This window comes from Hypanus sabinus, chromosome 12 (genome assembly GCF_030144855.1).
Source record: "Hypanus sabinus isolate sHypSab1 chromosome 12, sHypSab1.hap1, whole genome shotgun sequence".
NCBI classification, from domain to species: Eukaryota; Metazoa; Chordata; class Chondrichthyes; order Myliobatiformes; family Dasyatidae; genus Hypanus; species Hypanus sabinus.
Window position 1 is genome coordinate 102,999,843 of NC_082717.1, and position 22,814 is coordinate 103,022,656.

Consider the following 22,814-nt stretch of genomic DNA (forward strand, 5'->3'; position numbering starts at 1 on the left):
TTTTTTGCACTGCGGACTGGTTTAATATTGACAATATTCTTGCAGATTGGTGGGGGGGCAGTTGTTAAACACGACCGGAATACAGCGATACTAAAAGCAGGTTCCTTGTGTCCAGTCTATTCTGCAATTTAGTTTACGTGGCTCTCAGCACTTAGCTTCTGTCCCGCTTGCTCACGTTTTATTCGCTCAAAAAATTGAACGGGTTTGTTTTTAAGTGCAGGGTGCTGGGACTCAAGGTGCCGAAGCAGTTTTGAGGCCTTCATTGCCTCATTAGACAGCCTCCAGCCTGCCCACCGCCAGACGCCTTGGCCAGATGCGGCTGGTCGTGGGTAGGGTGAGATGACAAGGTAAGGGCCGAAGGTCCCCTTGCCAGGGCTGTGGCGGTCGCAGTCTGGAGAGAGTGACCGACTGAGCGAGGGTACGACAGGGTACCCGCCCCCTTGTAGGATCTATCAGCCGATAAAAGTTTGACTCGAGGGATGATTTTCAGTAGATCTGAGCGAGGTAGCTGCTCTGCTACTTACGAAACCCTGAGCCCGAATTAGGTCGTCTGCGAATACTTTAGCACCGGGTTCCCCACGAACATTCGCTATGCTAAACAGGTTCAGAGGCGGTGCCCATCTGTCTGCACTCCAGGCCAGTAGCATTGGCACTTCCTGCAGGCTGCGCAAGGCAGCAGGTTACCCTACCGCGAGGGTATCACTGCGTTTAGACGACTGATGACCTTGCGTGGGTTCAAGTTCAACAGTGGACATGACAGGGAATGAGGAAAGGTGCAGCTGACTCATATCATTTCATATCGGCAAATCACAGGTCCTGATGAAGGGTCTTAGCCCCAAATGCAGACTGTTTAGTTTATTCTATAGATGCAGTGGCGTGTGGTCAAGTGGATAAGGTGTCAGTCTAGTGAGCTGAAGGTCGCTAGTTCGAGCCTTAGCTGAGGCAACATGTGCGTCCTTGACCAAGGCACTTAACCACACGTTGCTCTGTGTTGACACTGGTGCCAAGTTGTGTGGGTCCTAATGGCCTTCCCTTGGACAACATCAGTGGTGTGGAGAGGGGAGACTTGCAGCATGGACAAATGCAGTTCTTCCATACAACCTTGCCCAGGCCTTAGTCATCATCAAAAATCGATGGACAGCTGAAGAAGTCTATAGATGCTGCTTGGTGTGTTGCACAGGAAGATTACGTCTTTGAAGAAGATCTTCAGTTCTCTGCTGACTCTTAAGCAAGAAGCTATTGATTGCTAAGGTAGATTTAGTCAAGCATTATCAGTGCAAGTAATTATCAGCAGAGTGTACATTGAAGCTTATTTGACAATATATGACACTTTTTTTCATTATTTATGTTGTGCAGAATTTGCTTCTAAAAGTGAAATTAAAGCAGTTTGATGATGGAATACATTGGCATTAATGCTTAGATAGTAGATTCCAAAAGTATTACTGTTTGACTCTTGGCAGATTGTTTCAGTAAGTGTGGTTTAAGTTCCAGTACTGGATTTTGCAACCATTTGCTTCTGAATCCTATGCAACTGCTGTTCCATTTTCTAATCTGCAATCACATTAGGGCATTGTACAGGATAATTTGGGATAGTTTCTATTTCCAGTAGTTAATGAGCTGGTAACTAGAGGAGGTAAACTGGAAAAATATTAAAAGATTATGGAAAAGGCTGAGATGATGTTTTGTCCAAAAGATTTATGAAAGAAATGTAATGCCAGATACTATTGGTAAAAGCAGAAACCTATTCCTTGGAAAGGCAAGTTGATAAATACTGCAGGAAGAATGATAAAAAAGCAACAGAGTACAAATATGGATAGTTGGGCAACTCAGCCAATACAATTGTTTGAATAGCCTCATGCTGTAAAACACTGAATGTCATTAGATTTAACTTTCACCATACTGAAAATAACCTTTGCATGAGATGCTGGTTACTCTGTATAGAGGCTAATCAGCATAACTGCAGTGTTTGTTCCCTATATAAAACCAAGCATTTATAATCTGTTATTGTTAATGTTTTCAGTTTTGTAGAACTTGCTTTGATTTTTTTTGTATGAAAAACAGAAGGCTGAATTCTGCATGGTGGATAATTTGAGATAACAGCTTGCATTATTTTAATTAAAAAACATGTATTAAGTGAAGGACTTTGATGTTTTTAGGCTGCTTTTTTGTTGCTTTAAATTTATTTTCAGGATTGTGTTATTTAGTCATGCAGATGACTCACAAATGTCTGTATTGAATGGATTATGCCCCTTTTGTAAATTGATGTTCAGGATACACTGTAGGTTGCAGTCAAATAAATTTATTACATCTGTGTAGCATGATCGCAATTTATGTCCCAAATGATTTATACATTCATAATAATTATTTTTGTTCTGTTATTGGTCTGCTCATTTTTCAAAATTTTCAAGAATTGATATGTAGTTATTATCAACCACAATATCAATTTGGTGCTTAAACACTAAATTCATTTTTTATTTTACATGATGTTTGAAAGATCATTATGGTAGCCCAAATATGTACATTTTCTGTTTTGAAGTGAGTATTTTCTGACACGGTATTTGCACAGATCTGATCATTGCAAATTTGGAGCTCTTACAGAGGTGATTTGACCTGAAAATTGCCTTGACAGTGCTGTTGTGTGTGTTAAATTGAATAATTTAATTCTAATCTTTTTAATTCATTCAGGAGCTGCACTGAGCTTTTGCTTTGCCTGCCTGACGAAGTACCAGACACACTTTGGGAGCAGTTTCAGGCCTGTGTACAAGTAAGTTGATCTGATTGTGAAGTGTGTGTTTTCCAAACATTTAATTTCATTATGTATCCTTGGTAAACAGGTTACTAGGCTTTTTATTTTAGCAAATTGAGTAGAACAAGGGAAGTATTTTAAAAATGTAGATTTGAACACCAGCTTTCAGTTTGTATTAATCTGTTAACTCATTGTACAATCCTTGCAGTTATGTGCAGTACTCACTTTTGAAATTTTAATTTTATTAGAATCAGAATCAGGTTTAATATCACTGGGATATGTTGTGAAATACATTGTATGTATTACATTGCAATGCATGCAAAACTATAAATTAAAATATTACCAATTACAGTACTAAAAGTATTGAGGTAGTGTACATGTGTTCATTGTCTATTAGGAAATCTGATGGTGGAAGGGAAGAAGCAGTTACCAAAACACATCTTTGATGGTAGCAATGAGTACATCGTGGCTGATGAGAATCCTCAATGACTGATGCTGCCTTTCTGAGGCATCACCTTTTGAAGATGTGTGTAATGCTGGGGAGACATCCATGCATATGTTTTATATAGAACTCCCAACATATTTGGCTGGCTTAACATAAAGAAGCGAAATGGGCTGAGAAGTGGCAGATAGAGTTCAACCCAGATAAGTGTGAAGTGGTTCATTTTGGTAGGTCAGTTATGATGGCAGAATATAGTATTACAGGTGGCCCCCGTTTTTTGAACGTTTGCTTTATGACACCTCGCTTTTACGGAAAACCTATGTTAGTTACCTATTTTCGTTAACAAGGTTTTCACTGTTATGAAAAACGGCAGTGCATGCCCCGAACAGCCAAGCTCCTCCCCCAAAACTGCGATCTAACCGCGATAGCTTAAACACAAGCATCTGTGCTTTATGTCAATTTATTTTGTGCATCCGTTAGCAAGATGAGTTCTAAGGTATCGGAAAAGCCTAAAAATGCGTAAGGGTGTTACAGCTAGCGTAAAACTAGAAATAAGCTTTTCGATCGTGGTGAATGAAGTAAGGATGTTGTCCACGCGTCGAACCATTCGCACTATTTATACGCAGAGAGAAAGAATCTTGAAAGCTGCCGATGTTATGGTTGGTTCTGCTCATAGCAAAGTGGTGTCTCTTAGTCGGTATCCAATAATGGATAAAATGGAAAGTCTATTGCTTGAGTGGATTGATGGGTGTACAAAGCGTGGTGTTCCGTTATCTTATACTTAAGGAGAAATCAGTCGGTCTTTATAATAAGTTGAAACAGAAAACACTGGACGATGGTGATGAAAGTGTTGCAAAAGTGTAATTTAAAGTTAGTCATGGGTGGTTTGATCGGATTCTGAGTTGAGGTCAACTTCATAGCTTAAAGTTTACCGGAGAGTGTGCTTTGGCTGATACTGAAGCTGCCAAAAAGTTCCCAGCAGAACTGAAGAAAATAATCACAGAAATAATTATTCTTATAAGCAAGTGTTTAACTGTGACACTTGCTGCAATAAACTGCAATTTATTGGAAAAAATTGCCGAGCACCCCAACCTCCGACGACTCAGCCTAACACACCATCATCAGTGTGCTTGCTGTCTTCCCGATTCCGATAAGTGAAACTACACTGTATATACATTATTTCTACTTTATATAGGCTGTGCATTTATCATATCATTCCTGCTTTTACTATATGTTACTGTTATTTTAGGTTTTATGCCTTATTTGGCATGATTTTGTAGGTTATTTTTTGGGTCTGGAAATGCTCACAAATTTTTCCCATATAAACAAATGGTAATTGCTTATTTACTTTACGACATTCCGGCTTATGAACTGTTTCATAGGAATGCTGTACCTTCGGATAGCAGGGAACACCTGTAATGGTAAGACTCTTGGCAGTGTGGAGGATCAGAGGGATCTTGGGGTCTGAGTCTATAGGATGCTCAAAGCAGCTACGCATGTTGACTCTGTGGTTAAGAAGGCATACAGTGTATTGGCCTTCATCAATCATGGAATTGAATTTAGGAGCCGAGAGGTAATATTGCAGCTATATAGGACCCTGGTCAGACCCCACTTGGAGTACTGAGCTCAGTTCTGGTCGCCTCACTACAGGAAGAATGTGGAAACCATAGAAAGGGTGCAGAGGAGATTTACAAGGATGTTGCCTGGATTGGGGAGCATGCCTTATGAGCATAGGTTGAGTGAACTCAGCCTTTTCTCCTTGGAGTGACGGAGGATGAGATAGAGGTGCATAAGATGATGAGAGACATTGATCGTGTGGATAGTCAGATGCTTTTTCCCAGGGCTGAAATGGTTGCCACAAGAGGACACAGGTTTAAGGTGCTGGGGAGTAGGTACAGAGGAGATGTCAGGGATAAGTTTTTTTTACACAGGGAATGGTGAGTGCTTGGAATGGGCTGCCAGCAATGGTGGTGGAGGAGGATACGATAGGGTCTTCTATGAGACTTTTGAATAGGTACATGGAGCTTAGGAAAATAGAGGGCTATGGGTAAGCCTAGTAATTTCTAAGGTAGGGACATGTTCGATACAACTTTGTGGGCCGAAGGGCCTGTATTGTGCTGTAGGTTTTCTATGTTTCTAAGCACTTTTTTCACATTTCACAGGCAAATGTTGTTTGTTTCTTGGACAAATGGATCCAGTTATATCATTGTTTGACCCTTTATTTGATAAAGCAGTGGCAAATAAATTGTATTTTGGTGAATTGTGAAGACGAAAGAAAGTATTTTCAAGTGGCATGAAATAATTTATGATTTTAAGAAGATTTTGTGATTCTCAGAAGCTACTCAAGGCTTTTTGTGAATTCAGGATATGAACCACCGGCCACAGAATGCATACACTGTAACCTGCAATACATACTCAGTGGCCATTGAGTATACGTTTGTGGTCTTCTGTTGTGTAGCCCATCTGCTTCAAGGTTTGACGTGTTAGGCATTCAGAGATGCTCTTCTGCACACCAGTGTTGTAATGCGTGGTTACTTAAGTTACTGTCAATTTCCTGTCATCTTGAACCAGTCCGGCCATTTTCCTCTGACGTCTCCCATTAACAATAAATTTTCACCCACAGAACTGCCACTCACTAGATGTTTTTTGTTTTTTTGCACCATCCTCTGTAAACTCTAGAGACTGTTTTACATAAAAAGAACCCAGATCATCAGTTTCTGAGATGCTTAAATGCCCAGTCTGGCACCAATGATCATTTCATGGTCACATTTCTCCCTTTCTGATGTTTGATCTGAACAACATCTGAACAACAACTGAACCTCTTGACCACATCCGCAGGCTTTTATGCATTATTGCTGCCTCATGTTTGGCTGATTAGATATTTGGATTAATGAGTAGATGTACAGGTATACCTAAAATAGTGGCCACTAGCTCTATTTTTTTTGTAGTAGTTCCTGTCCACCCCATTGTCAAGATGTTGATGTTAGAGAATTTAGTAATGTTGTAATTGGGGATCATCATTGATTGATGCTTGAGTATTTGAGATTGCTATTTCCTATTTGTTATCCTGAGGTAGGTTGTGCAGCACAGTCATTAACTCGTTCATTATCTTGGGCAAAGAAACATATTGATATCATCCATGGTCTTTTGAAATCCAACAAATGCAACACAATGGAACTACAAGGTCAGAACTACCTCTGAAGAATGGAAGCAGAATTGAAGTTCTGGGTTGATGAAAGCACGCGGAACTAGATTTTATGATCATGAGCAGATGACTGTAATGGAGAGAAGGGTTTTGTCAGAATGATTGAAGTTGGCTGGGGTAGGACATTGACCTGCACTGATGCTCTGGGATGGAAAATTTTTGCTGACAGCATTCACAATCATCATTTTTTTGTGCCAATTTCCATTCCTACAGATTTCAGTTTCGTGATGCTTTCTCATTGCCTCACTTTATTAAATATTGCTTTGATCCCATGGACACTTAGTCTGCAATTTAACTCCTGGATCTTTTAGACCAAAACCTGGAGCTCTCTTCCTTTGTTGACCTTAAATCTTATATCATTAAGCAGGTGTGACATTTGGAAATCCTATTTATGGCCCTTACTATCACTTTATTGTTCAGAACTCAAGGTAAAAAATCTGTGTTATTAAAGTATGCATACGTCATCAAATACTACCCTGAGATTCATTTCTTGCAGGCATTCACAGTAGAACAAAGGAATATAATAGGATCAGTGAAAAACTACACACACAGATTGACAAGCAACCAATGTGTAAAATAAGAGACTGTGCAAATATGAAAATAAATAAATATATAATACTGGGAACGTAAGTTGTAGAAGTCCTTGAAAGTGAGCCCATTGGTTGTGTTCAGTGATCATCTCCGTGTTGAGGCAAGTGAAGTTATCCATACTTGTTCAGGGGACTGGTGGTTGAAGGGTAATAACTTTTCCTGGACCTGGTGATATTTGATCTAAGGCTCCTGTACCTACTTCTGTATAGTAGCAGTGAGAAGAGAGCATGGCCTAGATGGTGGGGTTCATTGGTGTTGGATCTTCATTGGAGGAAATAGTATTGTAATGGTTAGATTACTGGGGTAATAAAGCAATATGAACTAATGACATGGAGATATTACTTGAATTTCTCCTTGGCAGCTAGGGAAATTACATCATGTTAGTAAATAAATCTGGAATGAAGAAGCTTCCTGCCGTTGTCCAGTCTATACAATATGCGACTCCAGATCCATAGCATGTGTTTGTCCTTTGATGTGATCTGGCAAGCTCATGTTATATCAGAATGCTGAAATAAGCAAGTATTGTGATAGGAACAAAGTATGAACATGTCAAAAACATGCCAGAGCCAGGTCAAGCCTCCAGAATCTTTTTGAACATCTGCAGGCTTAAATAAGGAAAAGCTGACCCAACGATTATTCAGCAAATAACCTGATTTCGAAACACTTGGGATCACAGAGCCTTCATCATCCTCCCAGCCCACCTTCCCTGAACACCCCAACCCTTCCTGTCTCCTCTGACACTACCAACCCAGCTCTCACCCTTTGACCCTCTGACCTTCCCTCTCTGAGGCAGAATATTCTGTCCTCAGTAAGGGCCTTGCCTTTGTCTCCCTGTACCCACATCTCAGTGAGTTCCACACCCACCATGATGCTGAACTCTTCTTTCATTGCCTCTGTGTGCCTAATCCTTTGGCAAGGACTCTCCTGCCCACATCACTGAAACCCATTCTCCCGTGTTCAACCCTCTTTCTCTTCCTGGACACCCCCCTCTAGTCCTCTGCCTGCTTTGGATCTTTTTATCGCTAAATGCCGATGAGACTTTAATACTTCTTTCTCCAATTCTAACCTCACCCCCTCTGAACACACTGCTCTCCACAATCTACACACTAATCCCAACCTCACTATCGGATCCACAGGTAAGGGGGGGGGGGGGGTGCAGTAGTAGTCTTGCTGAGGCCAGGTAGCAGCTCTCAGACTCCTCTCTTACTTGCTCCTCGAACGAGTCCCCACTAAGGAGTATCAGGCCACACCATCACTGACCTCATGGACACTTGGGGATCTCCCATCCACTGCTACCTGATAGTTCCCTTATCCTGCACCTCCTGTTTCTACCTCCTACCCAAGATCCATAAACCTGCTTGTCCAGGTAGACCCATTGTTCCTGCCCCACCAAACTTGTGTCTGCATATCTTGACTGTTTTATTCCCCGGTTCAGTCCATTCCTACCTACACCCAGGACACTTCACATGCTCTTGATTTCTTCAATGACTTTAAGTTCCCGGCCCTGATTGTCTCATTTTCACGATGCATTTCCAGTCCCTATACACCTCGATCCCCCATCAGGAGGGCCTTAAAACTCTCTATAATGTACGAATCTGTTTCTTTTAGAGCAATGACTCCTCCCCCTTAGCACTGTGTATTGATCTGTTGTCTGCGCATGCACTATTGTCTGTGCATACACATTGTTTTCTCTCTCTCTCTCTCTCTCTCTCTCTCTCTCTCTCTCTCACTCTCTCACACACACACACACACACACACACACACACACACACACAGTCATGTGAATGCAGCAGTTAAGGCCATCTCCCACATGCGTGTTTTTATTTAATATATATGTACAGGTTGACCTTCTATAATCCTGCACCACTGGGACCTGAGGAGTGCTGTAGTGAAAATGCCAAGTTACAGAAGGATCACATTAAGCAATAGCTAACCGCCTCATCATACCTTTAAAATATAATGTAAATCAGTACAAGTTAGATAATAATGAAACAGAAATATTAAATGAGTAGTGAGTGAAATTTTAATAAAGTAATATAATGTACAGACACAAAGAGTACAGGTAAGTGTGCAGGAATTAACTTATACAGAACAGTTGAGCACTTCTACTTCTTAAATGAGACGTTTAATATACCTACAGGCAAAGTTACATGTCTGCAAGTGTGGGGTTGTCAGGATCATCAACATCTTCATCTTGAAAAATGAGTGAAGCATCAGGAACTGGTGCTGAAACTGGCACAACAGTTTCTTCAAAATCTGTTGATGTTGGTGGCATCACATCTGGGTGAGCAGAAGCAGAAGCCGGAGAAAGGATGTCATTTCATGTGACCACCAGGCAGCCGGGGATTCAGTGCTGGGCTCTTCCCTCTTCACTCGCAGTTACTGAGGGAATCCTTGTTAGTTTCTTTTCCTCTGCTTAGTAATATGCTTAAATTCAAGGGGTCGCCACGTCTGATCTGAGGTTGTAGGCAGAAGAGAACAGAGGTGCCAGCCAGGTGACACCGGAGGGCAGTGCATGACTGCTGGCAGGTGGGCGAGAAGGCGTACCGACCCAGCGCGCATCAGCTCCCCCGTCACTGGCGGGTGAGATGGGCGGGTGCACCTCACGCAACTGACATTAGTAAATGCAGGGGAAAAAAGCAGAAATCGCCTGTCTGTGTTTACAAGAGCGCGCCAACACATGAACAGATCTAGCGCAACCAAAACAATGCGCAGCAGATTGGTACGGTGGCCTGGGAAATTTGAAATTACAGTTGCAAATTTGAAATCAGTGCAGGGTTATCGAAGGAACTGGATTACAGGTAGTTGGATTAGTGAAGGTCGACCTGTAGTTGTGCACAGACACAACAGATTGGTGAGAGTACGAACCTGAATGTCAGAAAATATCACCAACTACATTGGCAGTAATGGCACGATTGTGGGACGAAACAGTGAGAGTTAAATAGTACGGAGAAGGCCATCACAGATGCTAACAAAGGGACATGTATGTAAATACCTGCATTGTACATGGTGAAAGACATGCTGAAGTTAAAGTGAAAATAACATAGCACTGGCTTCAGTCAGGAAAGTTGACAAATTTAATAGTGCAAGTGAAGACTGGGAGTCATATATTGAGAGGGTGGGAGTGTATTGTAACACGTACAACATGAAGGAGCAAAAGAAAGCTAGCTTAGTGGGTGCGAGGATATACAGCTTCTTGCGCAACCTAATCCTGAAAAGCCAGCAAGCAAGATGTTCGATGAAATTATTAAAATTTTACAAAATCACTTGAGCCCTAAACTGCTGGTAATAGCTGAGAGATTTAGATTTTACAAAAGGAACTAGTCAAAAGTTAGATGTCCTTTTCAATACATTGCAGAACTTTCCTGTTCAGACTTTCCTTGTACATTAGAAATGAAGTTTCTGATGCATTAAGGGACTGGTTTGTATGTGGCATGCATAGTCGAAGCACTCAAAAGAGGCTACTGTCTGAAAGAGACTAAACCTTAGAACATGCATTTACCATTACAGTATCATTAGAGACTGCAACAAAGGTGCAGCAGAACTACAGAAAAGAATGGTGCAAAAAGCCAAAAATGTTATCAGTGTGGGAAATCCTCCCATGGTGCAATTGACTTGGTTCAAAGAAAGTGTCACAAACAAGGTCACATAGAGAGGGTGTGCAAGGCAGGCAAAAAGCACAGCTGAGTGAAAAGTCTGAAGCACAAAACTAAGCAAAAACAAAGTTACTGAATGTAAAACAGAATCAGACAACAGAGTCTTGACAATGATGAACTGTCGTGCCTAGAACTCCATTGTATTACTGAAGCAGATCACAGTTGATGTGTTGAGTATAAATTGAAAATGGAGCTGGAAAGGAGTAGGGTCAACTTTGTCTATAATTCCAAAGGCTGACTACAACTGATTTTCTAAGATACCATTAGAGAAGACCTCAGTGACCTACACAGGTGAAAAGGTGACCCCCAAAGGCAAACTGAAAGTGAAGGTGACATAGAGGCCAAAAACAGCTGTTAGAGCTTTATGTATTGAAAAGTGGAGGGCCAGCTCTTTTCGGATGTGAATGGTTGAGAAAAATCCAACTAGACTGGCACTCAATCAAAGCTCTCAATGTGGCATCAATAGGCAATGGCATCCCAAATAGTAGCATGAACCAGAGACTGGTATAACTGCTAAACGCTAATGAGAAGGTGTTTGAGAAGGATATTGATAAACTCAAAGGCATGAAGGCCAAAAATGAACTGGATGAAACAGCAGCACCAAGATTCCATTATGTGCATCCAGTGCCTTACATGCAACGTCCTAAAGTGGATGCTAAGCTGCAAGGCTTCAAGGAGTCTGGAATTCTCTCCAAGGTTGAGTGGAGCAACTGGACTGCGCCCATTTTCCAGGTGTTCAAGAAATGGAAGGCTGGAGCTGTTTGCATATGTGGGGATTTCAAGGTGAGCATCAACTGAGTACTGTGCTGTATCCCCTGCCACGAATGGAAGACAGTTTTCCATCTTTGGCAGTTAGGGAGGGGTTTTCAAAGATTGACTTGTCACAAACCCATCTGCAAATGGAGAATGAGGAGTCAAGCAGGAGGTTCGTCACAATCAACACTCACAAGGAACACACAGAAAATGCTGGAAGAATTCAGCAGGCCAGGTAGCGTCTGTGGAAAAGAGCTTCGGCCTTGTAAATTATTACCACTTATTTCTCTCAAACATTGCTACAGTGCTGCATCCATTGAACTGTTAGACAGGAGCAAAGTGGGAATGGTCAGAAAGGTATAGAACATAGAATACCTACAGTACAATGCAGGCCCTTCAGTCCACAATGCTTTGTAGAGCATGTACTTACTTTAGAAATTACCTAGGATTACCCAAAGCCCTCTATTTTTCTAAGCTCCATGTAGCTATCCAGGAGTCTCTCAAAAGTCCCTATTGTATCCACCTCCACCACCATTGCCGGCAACCCATTCTATGCACTCACTATTCTGTGTAAAAAAAAAACACTAATTACCCCTGACATCTCCTCATTACCTACGTCCAAGCACCTTAAAACTGTGCCCTCGTGTTAGCCATTTCAGCCTTGGGAAAAAGCCTCTGACTATGCACGTGATCAATGCCTCTCATCATCTTATATACCTCTATCAGATCACCTCTCATCCTCTGTCACTACAAGGAGGAAAGGCCAAGTTAACTCAACCTGTTCTCAAAAGGCATGCTCCCCAATCCTGGCAACATCCTTGAAAAATCTCCTCTGCACCCTTTCTATAGTTTACACATCCTTCCTGTAGTGAGGTGACCTGAACTGAGCACAGTACTCCAAGTGGGGTCTGACCAGGGTTCTATATAGCTGCAAAATTGCCGCCTTGAGCTCAGTCCCACAGTTGATGAAGGCCAATACACAGTATGCCTTCTTAAACACACAGTCAACCTGTGCAGCAGCTTTCAGTGTCCTTTGGATTTGGACCACTCTGACCCTCTGACCCTCCACACTGCTAAGAGTCTTACCATTAATACTATATTCTGCCATCATATTTGACCTACCAAAATGAACCACCTCACACTTATCTGGGTTGAACCCTATCTGCCACTTCTCAGCCCAGTTTTGCATCCTATCAATGTCCCGCTGTAACCTCTGACAGCCCTCCACACTATTCACAACACCCCCCAACCTTTGTGTCATCAGCAAATTTACTAACCCATCTCTCCACTTCCTCATCCAGGTCATGTATAAAAATCACGAAGAGTAAGGGTGGCAGAATAGATCCCTGAGGCACTCCACTGTTGACCGACCTCCATTCAGATTATGACCTGTCTACAACCACTCTTTGCCTTCTGTGGGCAAGCCAGATCTGGATCCACAAAGCAATGTCCCCTTGGATCCCATGCCTCCTTACTTTCTCAATAAGCCTTGCATGGGGTACCGTATCAAAAGCGTTGCTGAAATCCATATACACTACATCTACTGCTCTTCCTTCATCAATGTGTTCAGTCACATCCTCAAAACATTCAATCAGGCTCATAAGGCACGACCTGCCCTTGACAAAGCCATGCTGACTACTCCTAATCAGATTATATCTCTCCAAATGTTCATAAATCCTGCCTCTCAGGATCTTCTCCATCAACTTACCAACCACTGAAGTAAGACTCACTGGTCTATAACTTCCTGGACTATCTCTACTCCCTTTCTTGAATAAGGGAACAACATCTGCAACCCTCCAATACTCTAGAACCTTTCCCGTCCCCATTGATGATGCAAAGATCATCGCCAGAGGCTCAACAATCTCCTCCCTCGCCTCCCACAGTAGCCTGGGGTACATTTTGTCTGGTCCCGGCGACTTATCCAACTTGATGCTTTCCAAAAGCTCCAGCACATCCTCTTTCTTAATATCTACATGCTCAAGCTTTTTCGTCTGCTGCAAATCTTCACTAAAATCACTAAGATCCTTTTCCGTAGTGAATACCGAAGTATTCATTAATTACCTCTGCTATTTCCTCCGGTTCTATACACAGTTTCCCACTGTCATACATAATAGGTCCTATTCTTTCGCATCTTATCCTCTTGCTCTTCACGTACTTGTAGAATGCCTTGGGGTTTTCCTTAATCCTGCCTGACAAGGACTTCTCACGACCCCTTCTGGCTCTCCCAATTTCCTTCTTAAGCTCCTTCCTAGTAGCCTTACAATCTTCTAGATCTGTAACATTACCTAACTCTCTGAACCTTTTGTAAGCTTTTCTTTTCTTCTTGACTAGATTTTTTACAGCTTTTGTACACCACGGTTCCTGTACCCTACCATAACTTCCCTGTCTCATTGAAATGTACCAATGCAGAACTTCACACAAATATCCCCTGAACATTTGCCACACTTCTTCTGCACTTTTCCTTGAGAACACCTGTTTCCAATTTAAGCTTCCAATTTCCTGCCTGATAACCTCATAATTTCCCTTATTTCAATTAAACGCTTTTCTAACTTCTCTGTTCCTGTCTCTCGCCAATGCTACAGTAAAGGAGATAGAATTATGATCACTATCTCCAAAATGCTCTCCCACTGAGAGATCTGACACCTGGCTAGGTTCATTTCCCAAATACCAAATCAAGTACAGCCTCTCCTCTTGTAGGCTTAACTACATACTGTGTCAAGAAACCTTCCTGAACACACCTAACAAACTTCACCCCACCTAAACCCCTTGCTCTAGGGAGATGCCGATCAATATTTGGAAAATTAAAATCTCCCATCATGACAACACTGTTATTATTACACCTTACCAGGATCTGTTTCCCTATCTGCTCCTCGATATCCCTGTTACTTTTGGGTGGCCTATAAAAACACACACGGTAAAGTTATTGACCCCTTCCTGTTCCTAACATCCACCCACAGAGACTTGGTAGACAATTCCTCCATGGTGTCCACCTTTTTCTGCGGCCGTGACAGTACCTCTGATCAACAGTGCCATGCCCCCAACTCTTCTGCCTCCCTCCCTGTTCTTTCTGAAACATCTAAAACCTGGCACTTGAAGTAACCAATCCTGTTCCTGAGCCATCAAGTCTCTGTAATGGCCACTGCATCATATCTCCAAGTACTGATCCATGCTCTAAGCTCATCTCTTTTGTTCATGATACTCTTTGCATTAAAATAGACACATCTCATACCATAAGTCTGAGCGCATCCTTTCTCTATCACCTTTCTATTCTCCCTCTCACATTGCCTACAAGCTTTCTGTATTTCTGAGCGAACCGCCCCTTCTACTGTCTCTTCAGTTCGGTTCCCACCCCCATTAATTCTAGTTTAAAGTCTCCCCAATAGCCTTAGCAAATCTCCATGCCAGGATTTCCAGGATTTTGGTCCCCCTTGGATTCAGGTGCAACCCATCCTTATTGTACAAGTCACGCCTGCCCCAAAAGAGGTGCCAATGATACAGAAATCTGAACCCCTGCCCCCAATCCAATCTCTCAGCCATGCATTTATCCTCCACCTCACTCTATTCCTATCCTCAGTTGTTGCGTGGCACAGGCAGGAATCTCAAGATTACTACCCTTGTGGTCCTGCTTCTCAGCTTCTTTCCTAACTCCCTGTGGTCTGTTTTCAGTACCTCTGCCCTTTTCATACCAATGTCATTGGTACCAATATGTACCTCGACATCTGGCTGTTCAGGTTTCCACTTCACAATATTGTGGATGCTATCAGAAACATCCTGGACCCTAGCACCTGGGAGGCAAACTACCATCCGTGTTTCTTTCCTGCATCCACAAAATCACCTGTCTGACCCCCTAACTATAGAGTTTCCTTTCACTACTGCCATTCCTCTTCCCTTCCCTACCCTTCTGAGCAACAGGACCAGACTCTGTGCCAGAGTCACGGCCACTGCCGCTTCCCCCAGGTAGGCTGGTCCCCTCCAACAGTACTCAAACAGGAGTACTTACTGTCAAGGGGTACAGCCACAGGGGTACCCTCTAGTATCTGTCTCTTCCCCTTCCCCCTCCTGACTGTGACCCACCTGTCTGTCTCCCGTGGCCCTGGTGTGACCTCTGGCCTATAATTCCACTCTTATCAGCTCCTCGCTCTCCCTGACTAGGCGAAAGTCATCGAACTGCATCTCCAGTTCCCTAACTCGGTCCCTCAGGAGCTGCAGCTTGACACACCTGGAGCAGATATGGCCATCTGGGAGACTGGGAGACTCCAGGACCCCCCCACATCTGACACTGAGCACAGAAAACTGGCCTCACACACGTACTTCCTACCTCGCCTTGTCCCATTACTACCTAAGCCCCTTGAGCTAAAGCCCTACCACTCTGCTCCCTCTCACTCCGCTTCCTGCTGGATATGGCGGTCTTCTTTTCAAACCTTTCGTGCTCAACTGGCTGATGTCACACGCCTGCACAGTCTCACCTCACTTTAACCTGAGTAGTAAAAAAACTCCCTTTACTCCTAAAAGTCAGCAGTTCACTTGCAGCCTTCTTGCTCCGAATTGTTGAAATGTGAAAGCAAGCTAGCAAACAGTATCAAGGTGGATATAGGGCCACTTGAAAATGAGTCTGAATAATGGGAGAACAAGGAGATGGCAGCTGAACTAAATGACTATTTTGTATCAGTCTTCACTGTGGAAGACGATAGCAGTGTGCCAGGTGTTGAAAGCTATGAGGGAAGAGAAGTGAGTGCAGTTATTATTACAGGAGAGGTGCTTAAAAAGCTGAAAGAGCTAAAGGTACATAAATCACCCGGACCATATAAACTGCTCTCATGGATTCTGGAAGAGGTGGCAGTCAAGATTGTGGAGGCACTAGTAACGATCTTTCAAGAATCATTGGGCTGTGGCGTGGTTCTGGAGGACTGGAAAATTGCAAATGTCACTCCACTCTTTAAGAAAGGAGGAAGGCAGCAGAAAGAAAATGATAGACCAGTTAACCTGATCTCAATGGTTGGGAAGATCAGAATCAGGTTTACTATCACCGGCATGTGGAGTGAAATTTGTTAACTTAGCAGCAGCAGTTCAATGCAATACATAAGCTAGCAGAGAGAGAAAATAATAATAAATAAAATAATACATAATAAATAAACAAGTAAATCAATTACATATATTGAATAGATGATTAAAAATGTGTTAAAACTGAAATACTGTATATTAAAAGAAGTGAGATAGTGTCCAAAGCTTAAAAGTCCATTTAGGAATCGGATGGCAGAGGGGAAGAAGCTGTTCCTGAATCGCTGAGTGTTGTGCCTTCAGGCTTCTGAATCTCCTACTTAATGGTAACAGTGAGAAAAGGGCATGTCCGGGCTGCTGGAGGTCTTTAATAATGGACACTACCTTTCTGAAACACTGCCCCCTAAAGATGTCCCGGTACTTTGTAGACTAGTACCCAAGATGGAGCTGACTAGATTTACAACCTTCTGCAGCTTCTTTCATTCCTGTGCAGTAGCCCTTCCATACCAGACAGTGATGCAGCTTGTCAGAATGCTCTCCACGGTACAAATATAGAAGTTTTTGAGTGTATTTGTTGATGTCAAATTGGTTCAAACTCCTAATAGAGTATAGCCACTGTCTTGCCTTCTTTATGGCTACATCAATATGTTGGGACCAGGTTAGATGCTTAGAGAGCTTGACACCCAGGAGCTTGAAGCTGCTCACTCTCTCCACTTCTGATCCCTCTATTGGTATGTGTTCCTTCGTCTTACCCTTCCTGAAGTTCACAATCAGCTCTTTTGTCTTACTGATGTCGGGTGCCAGGTTGTTGCTGCGGCACCATTCCACTAGTTGGCATATCTCACTCCTGTACGCTTTCTCATCACCACCTGAGATTCTATCAACAATGGTTGTAATTGTCAGCAAATTTGTACAGGTGTCCCCTGCTTTTCGAACATTCACCTTTCATATGCAACTTCATGAAAAAAGGTAGTGCGAGAAAAAAGGCAGCATGTGCGCTGAGCAGCCAGGCTCCTCCCCCGGAACTGCATTCTAGTCGGCATTGCTTAAACACGTGCCTGTGAGCTCCTGTGCTTTATGTCAATTTATTTTGTGCATCCGTTAGCAAGATGAGTTCTAAGGTATTGGAAAAGCCTAAAAGAGCTCGTAAGGGTGTTACACCTAGCGTAAAACTAGACATAAGAGTTTCGATCGTGGTGAATGAAGTAAGGACATAGTAAGTTTGGCTAAGGAGGCTGGGTTTGTGGAAGTTGACGAAGATGATGTTGAAGAGGTTTTGGCATCCCATGACCAAGAACTGACAGATGAAGAGCTGTTGAAGAGGAAAGGATAACAATTGAAACTGAACGCCGTAGCAAACGTCCTGAAAGTGAAGTCCAGGAACTGAACGTGAAGCAATTGCATGAGATTTTCGGTGCAATGATTACAGAAAAGTATGACTTTAATTTTGAAAGGGTATGTAGGTTTAGGGAATATTTGTAGGATGGTTTGAGCACTTACAAAGAACTGTGTGATAGAAAAATGCCCGAGGCTAAGCAGTCAAGCATACTGTCGCTTTTCAAGTCTTCTACATCAGCCAAAGCAGACAACGAACCCCGACCTTCGACATGGAAACAGACGACGATGAGATGACACCCCAGTCTCCCACCCTCCCAACCTCCAGCGACTCAGCCTAACACACCATCATCAGTGTGCTCACTGTCTTCCTGATTCCAGTAAGTGAAACTACACTGTACATACATTATTTCTACTTTATATAGGCTATGTAATTTTATATGTTATTTGGTATGATTTGGTGGCTTCATAGCTCAAAGATTACTGGAAAGCTGGCTTCTGCCGAGAGCGCTTGCAGAGTGTTTTTGCTGCGAGTGCTGCCGAGAGCGCTTGTGCCGAGTGTTTCTGCCGAGAGCGCTTGTGTGAGATTTTCGCTACGATGGACAGTGCTGCAATGATTGCAGAAAAGTATTTCTACTTTATATAGGCTGTGTATTTATCATATCATTCCTGCTTTTACTATATATTACTATTAGGTTTTATGTGTTATTTGGCGTGATTTGGTAGGTTATTTTTTGGGTCTGTGAACACTCACGAATTTTTCCCATATAAATAAATGGTAATTGTTTCTTCACTTTACGACATTCCGACTTACGAACCATTTTATAGGAACGCTGTACCTTCAAATATCAGGGAATCCTGTAGATGGTATTTGAGCTATGCCTAGCCACAGTCATGTGTATACAGAGAGTAGAGCAGTGGGCTAAGCACACACCCCTGAGGTTCGCCAGTGTTGATCGTCAGCGAAGAGGATATGTTATCACCAATCTGAACAGACTGTGGTTTTCCGGTTAGGAAGGCAAGGATCCAGTTACAGAGGGAGGTACAGGTTCTGCAACTTCTTAATCAGGATTGTGGGAATGGTGGTATTAAATGCTGAGCTACAGTCGATGAACAGCATCCTGACGTAGGTGTTTGTGTTGTCTCAGTGGTCTAAAGCCGTGTGAAGAGCCATGGAGATTGTGTCTACCATTGACCTATTGTGACAATAGGCAAAACTACTCATAATACTCCAAGTGAGGCCACACCAGTGCTTTATAAAGCCTCAACATTACATCCTTGCTTTTATATTCTAGACATCTTGAAATGAATGCTAACATCGCATTTGCCTTCCTCACCACTGACTCAACCTGCAAATTAACTTTTAGGGAATCCTGCACAGGGACTCCCAGTTCATTTTGTGCGTCTGATTTTTGAATTTTTGCTCTGTTTAGAAAATAGTTAACCCTTTTATATATTTTGCCAAAGTGCATGATCATACACTTGCCGACACTGTATTTCATCTGCCACTTTGCCCATTCTCCTAATCTGTCTAAGTCCTTCTGTAGCCTGCCTATTTCCTCAAAACTACCTGCCCTGCACCTATCTTTGTTTCATCCACAAACTTTGCAACAAAGCCATCAAATCTGTCATCCAAATCATTGACATATAACGTAAAAAGAAGCAGTCTCAACACAGAGGTCTGTGGAACACCAGTTGCCACTGACAACCAACCAGAAAAGGCTCCTTTTACTTCCACTCTGGCTCCTGCCAATCCGCCACTGCTTTATCCATGTTAGTATCTTTACTGTAATACTATGGGCTCTTAACTTTTCAAGTGACCTTATGTATGACACCTTGTCAAAGGCTTTCATAGAATCAAGTACACAAAAAAATCAAGTACACAAATCAAAAAATCAAGTACACAACATCCACTGATTCTTCTTTGTCTATTGTTATTTCTTCAAAGAATTCCAATGGGTTTGCCAGGCAAGATTTTATCTTGAGGAAATCATGCTGACTACAGCCTATTTTATCATGTGCCTCCAAGTACCCCAAAAGCACATCCTTAAAATTCGATGCCAGCATCTTCCCAACCACTGAGGTCAGACTAACTAATTTCCTTTCTTTGTGCCCCTCCCTTCCTGAAGATTGGAGTGACATTTGCAATTTTCTAGTCTCACAGAACCATTCCAGAATCTAGTGATTCTTGAAAGATCATTACTAATGCCTCCACAATCTCTTCAGCCATCTCTTTTCAGAACTCGGGGATATGTACTATCTGGTCCAGCTGACTTATCTACCTTCAGACCTTGCAGTTTCCCAAGAACCTTCTCCCTAGTAATGGCATTTTCACACATTTCTAACCCCTGACACTCTTGAACTTCTAGCATACTGCTAGTGTCTTCCACAGAGAAGCTGGATGCAAAATACTTATTCAGTTTGTCCACCATTTCCTTCTCCCCCATTACTACCTCTCCAACATTGTCTTCTAGTGGTCCAATATCCACTTTCACCTATTGGTTTTTAAAAGATTCCTAAACCTCTAACTTCCCACTAATTTTTGCTCTATTATATGTTCTCTCTTTGGCTTTTATGTTGGTTTGATTGCTCTTGTTAGCCAAGGTTGTGTCATTTTGTCTTTAGAATACTTCTTCCCCTTTGAGGTGTATATATCCTGTGCCTTCCGAATTGCTTCCAGAAATTCCAGCAATTGTTGCTCTGCCATCATCCTTACCAGTGTTCTTTTCCAATCAATTTTGGCCAACTCCTCTTTCATGCCTCTGTAATTCCCTTTACTTCACATCAGATATCATAGGTCAGACTTTAGCTTTTCCTTCTCAAATTTCAGAATGAATTTGCTCGTATTATGATTACTTGCCCCTAAGGGTTTTTTACTTCAAGCTCTCTAATCAATACCAGTTCATTGCACAACACCCAGTCCAGAATAGCTGATTGCCTAGTGGGCTCAACTATGAGCTGCTCCAAAAAGCTATTTCGTAAGGCATTATCAATACTACCTCTCTTGGGATCCATCACCAGCCCGATTTCACATCCCTGCTCTTATGTTCATAATACTCGTGTGCTAGTATTGGAGAAGTTTCAGAGGAGGTTCACAAGGATGATTCTGGGAAAGAAAGCGTTATCACACAAGGAATATTTGATAGCTCTGGGTCTGTACTCGCTGGAATTTAGAAGGATGAGGGCGGATCTCATTGAAACCTTTTGAATTTTAAAAGGTCTAGGCAGAGTAGCTGTGGAAAGGATGTTTCCCATCGTGGACAAGAGAGCACAGCTTCAGGATAGAAGGACGTTTGTTTAAAACATGCAGAGAAATTTCTTTAGCCAGATGGTAGTGAAATTGTGGAATTTGTTACCACAGTCTACTGTGAAGGCCAGGTTGTTGGATATATTTATGGTGGAGATTGACAGATTCTTGATTGGACACGGCATCAAAGGTTATGGGGAGAAGGCCATGGAGTAGGTCTGAAGGAGAGAAAGGATCAGCCATGATTGAGTGGTGGAGCCAACTTGATAGTGTCTAAGTCTGCTCCTAGCAACACACACAAAATGATAGAGGAACTCAGCAGGCCAGGCAGCATCTATGGAAAAGAGTACAGTTGACATTTTGGGCTGAATCTGTTCATCAGGACTGGAGAAAAAAAATGAGGAGTCAAAGTTAGAAGGTGAGGAGAGGTGAGGAAGAAACATAAGGTGAAAGGTGAAACTGGGAGGGGGAGGGGTGAAGTAAAGAGCTGGGAAGTTGGTGAGAAAGATGCAGGGCTGGAGAATTGGGAATCTGATGGGAGAGGACAGAAGGCCATGGAAGAAAGAAAGAAGAGGAGGAGCACCAGAGGGAGGTGATCACCAGGTAAGGAGATGAGGTGAGAGAGGGAAAAGGGAATGAGGAATAGTGAAGGAGAGGCATTATGGGAAGTTTGAGAAATTGATGTTCATGCCATCAGATTGATGGCCACCTGGACGGAATATAAGGTGTTGCTCCTCCAAACTGAGTGTGGCCTTATTGCGACAGTAGAGGAGGCCATGAACTGGCATGTCAGAATGGGAGTAGAATGTTGAAGTAAAATGGGTGGCCACTTGGAATCCTAAACACAAAGTACACTGCAGATGTAAAATCAACACGTACAAACAAGCTGAAGGAACTCAGCAGGTCGGGCAGCATCAGTGGAAACGAGCAGTCAATGTTACTATGCAAAAATCTATCCAACCTTGTCTTAAATATATTTACTGAGGTAGCCTCCACTGCTTCATTGGTCAGAGATTCCTCAGATTCACCTCTCTTTGGGAAAAGCATTTCCTCTTCATCTCCATCCTAAATTAATACCCGTGAATCTTGAGGCTATGTCCCCTAGTTCTATGCACAACACGATGAAGGAACTCAGCAGGTCAGGCAGCATCTGTGGAAAGGAACAGTCAATGTTTCCGGCCAGGACTGAAGAGGGAGGGGGCAGGGGCCCTATAAAGAAGGTAGGGGGAGGGTGGGAAGGAGAAGGCTGGTAGATGCCAGGTGAAAAACCAGTAAGGGGAAAGATCAAGGAGTGGGGGAGGGAAGTAGGGAGGGGATTGGCAAGAAAGGCTCTGCCCGCCACAACAAACAGGATCTCCCGGTTGCCACCCACGTCAATTCTGCTTCACATTTCCATTTGGATATGGCCATACATGGCCTCCTCTACTGCCATGATGAAGCCAAGCTCAGTTTGGAGGAGCAACACCTCATTTACTGTCTGGGTAGTCTCCAGCCCCTTGGCATGAACATTGAATTCTCCAACTTCCGGTAATTCCCTCCCTCTCCCTTGCCCCATTCCAGTTTCACTCTGCCTCCTCCTCCAGCCACCTATCACCTCCCTCATGGTTCCGCCTCCTTCTACTACCCACAGTGCTTTCCCCTTACATTCCTTCTTCATCTTTCCTGCCTATCCCCTCCATGCTTCCCCTCCCCCAACCCTTGATCTTTCCTCTGGTTTTTCACCTGGCACCTTCCCCCTCCCCCCACTTCTTTATAGGGCCTCTGCCCCCTCCTTCTTCAGTCCTGACGAAGGGTCTCAGCCTGAAACGTTGATTGCTCATTTCCATGGTTGCTGCCCAACC

The 22,814-nt window shown here is 42.9% G+C and overlaps 1 protein-coding gene across 2 annotated transcripts in view; it reads left to right on the top strand.

The window, feature by feature from the left end:
- LOC132403211 (zinc finger protein 292-like) overlaps window positions 1–22,814 on the top strand; it is a 201,388-nt gene that overhangs the window by 103,134 nt on the left and 75,440 nt on the right. Inside the window, exon 2 of one of the 2 annotated variants that reach the window (XM_059986594.1) lies at window positions 2,686–2,764. The exons of the other annotated variant lie outside the window; for it this stretch is intronic. The gene's annotated coding sequence lies outside the window, so the exon portion shown is untranslated. The remainder of the gene's footprint in view (window positions 1–2,685; window positions 2,765–22,814) is intronic. 2 annotated transcript variants of the gene reach the window in all.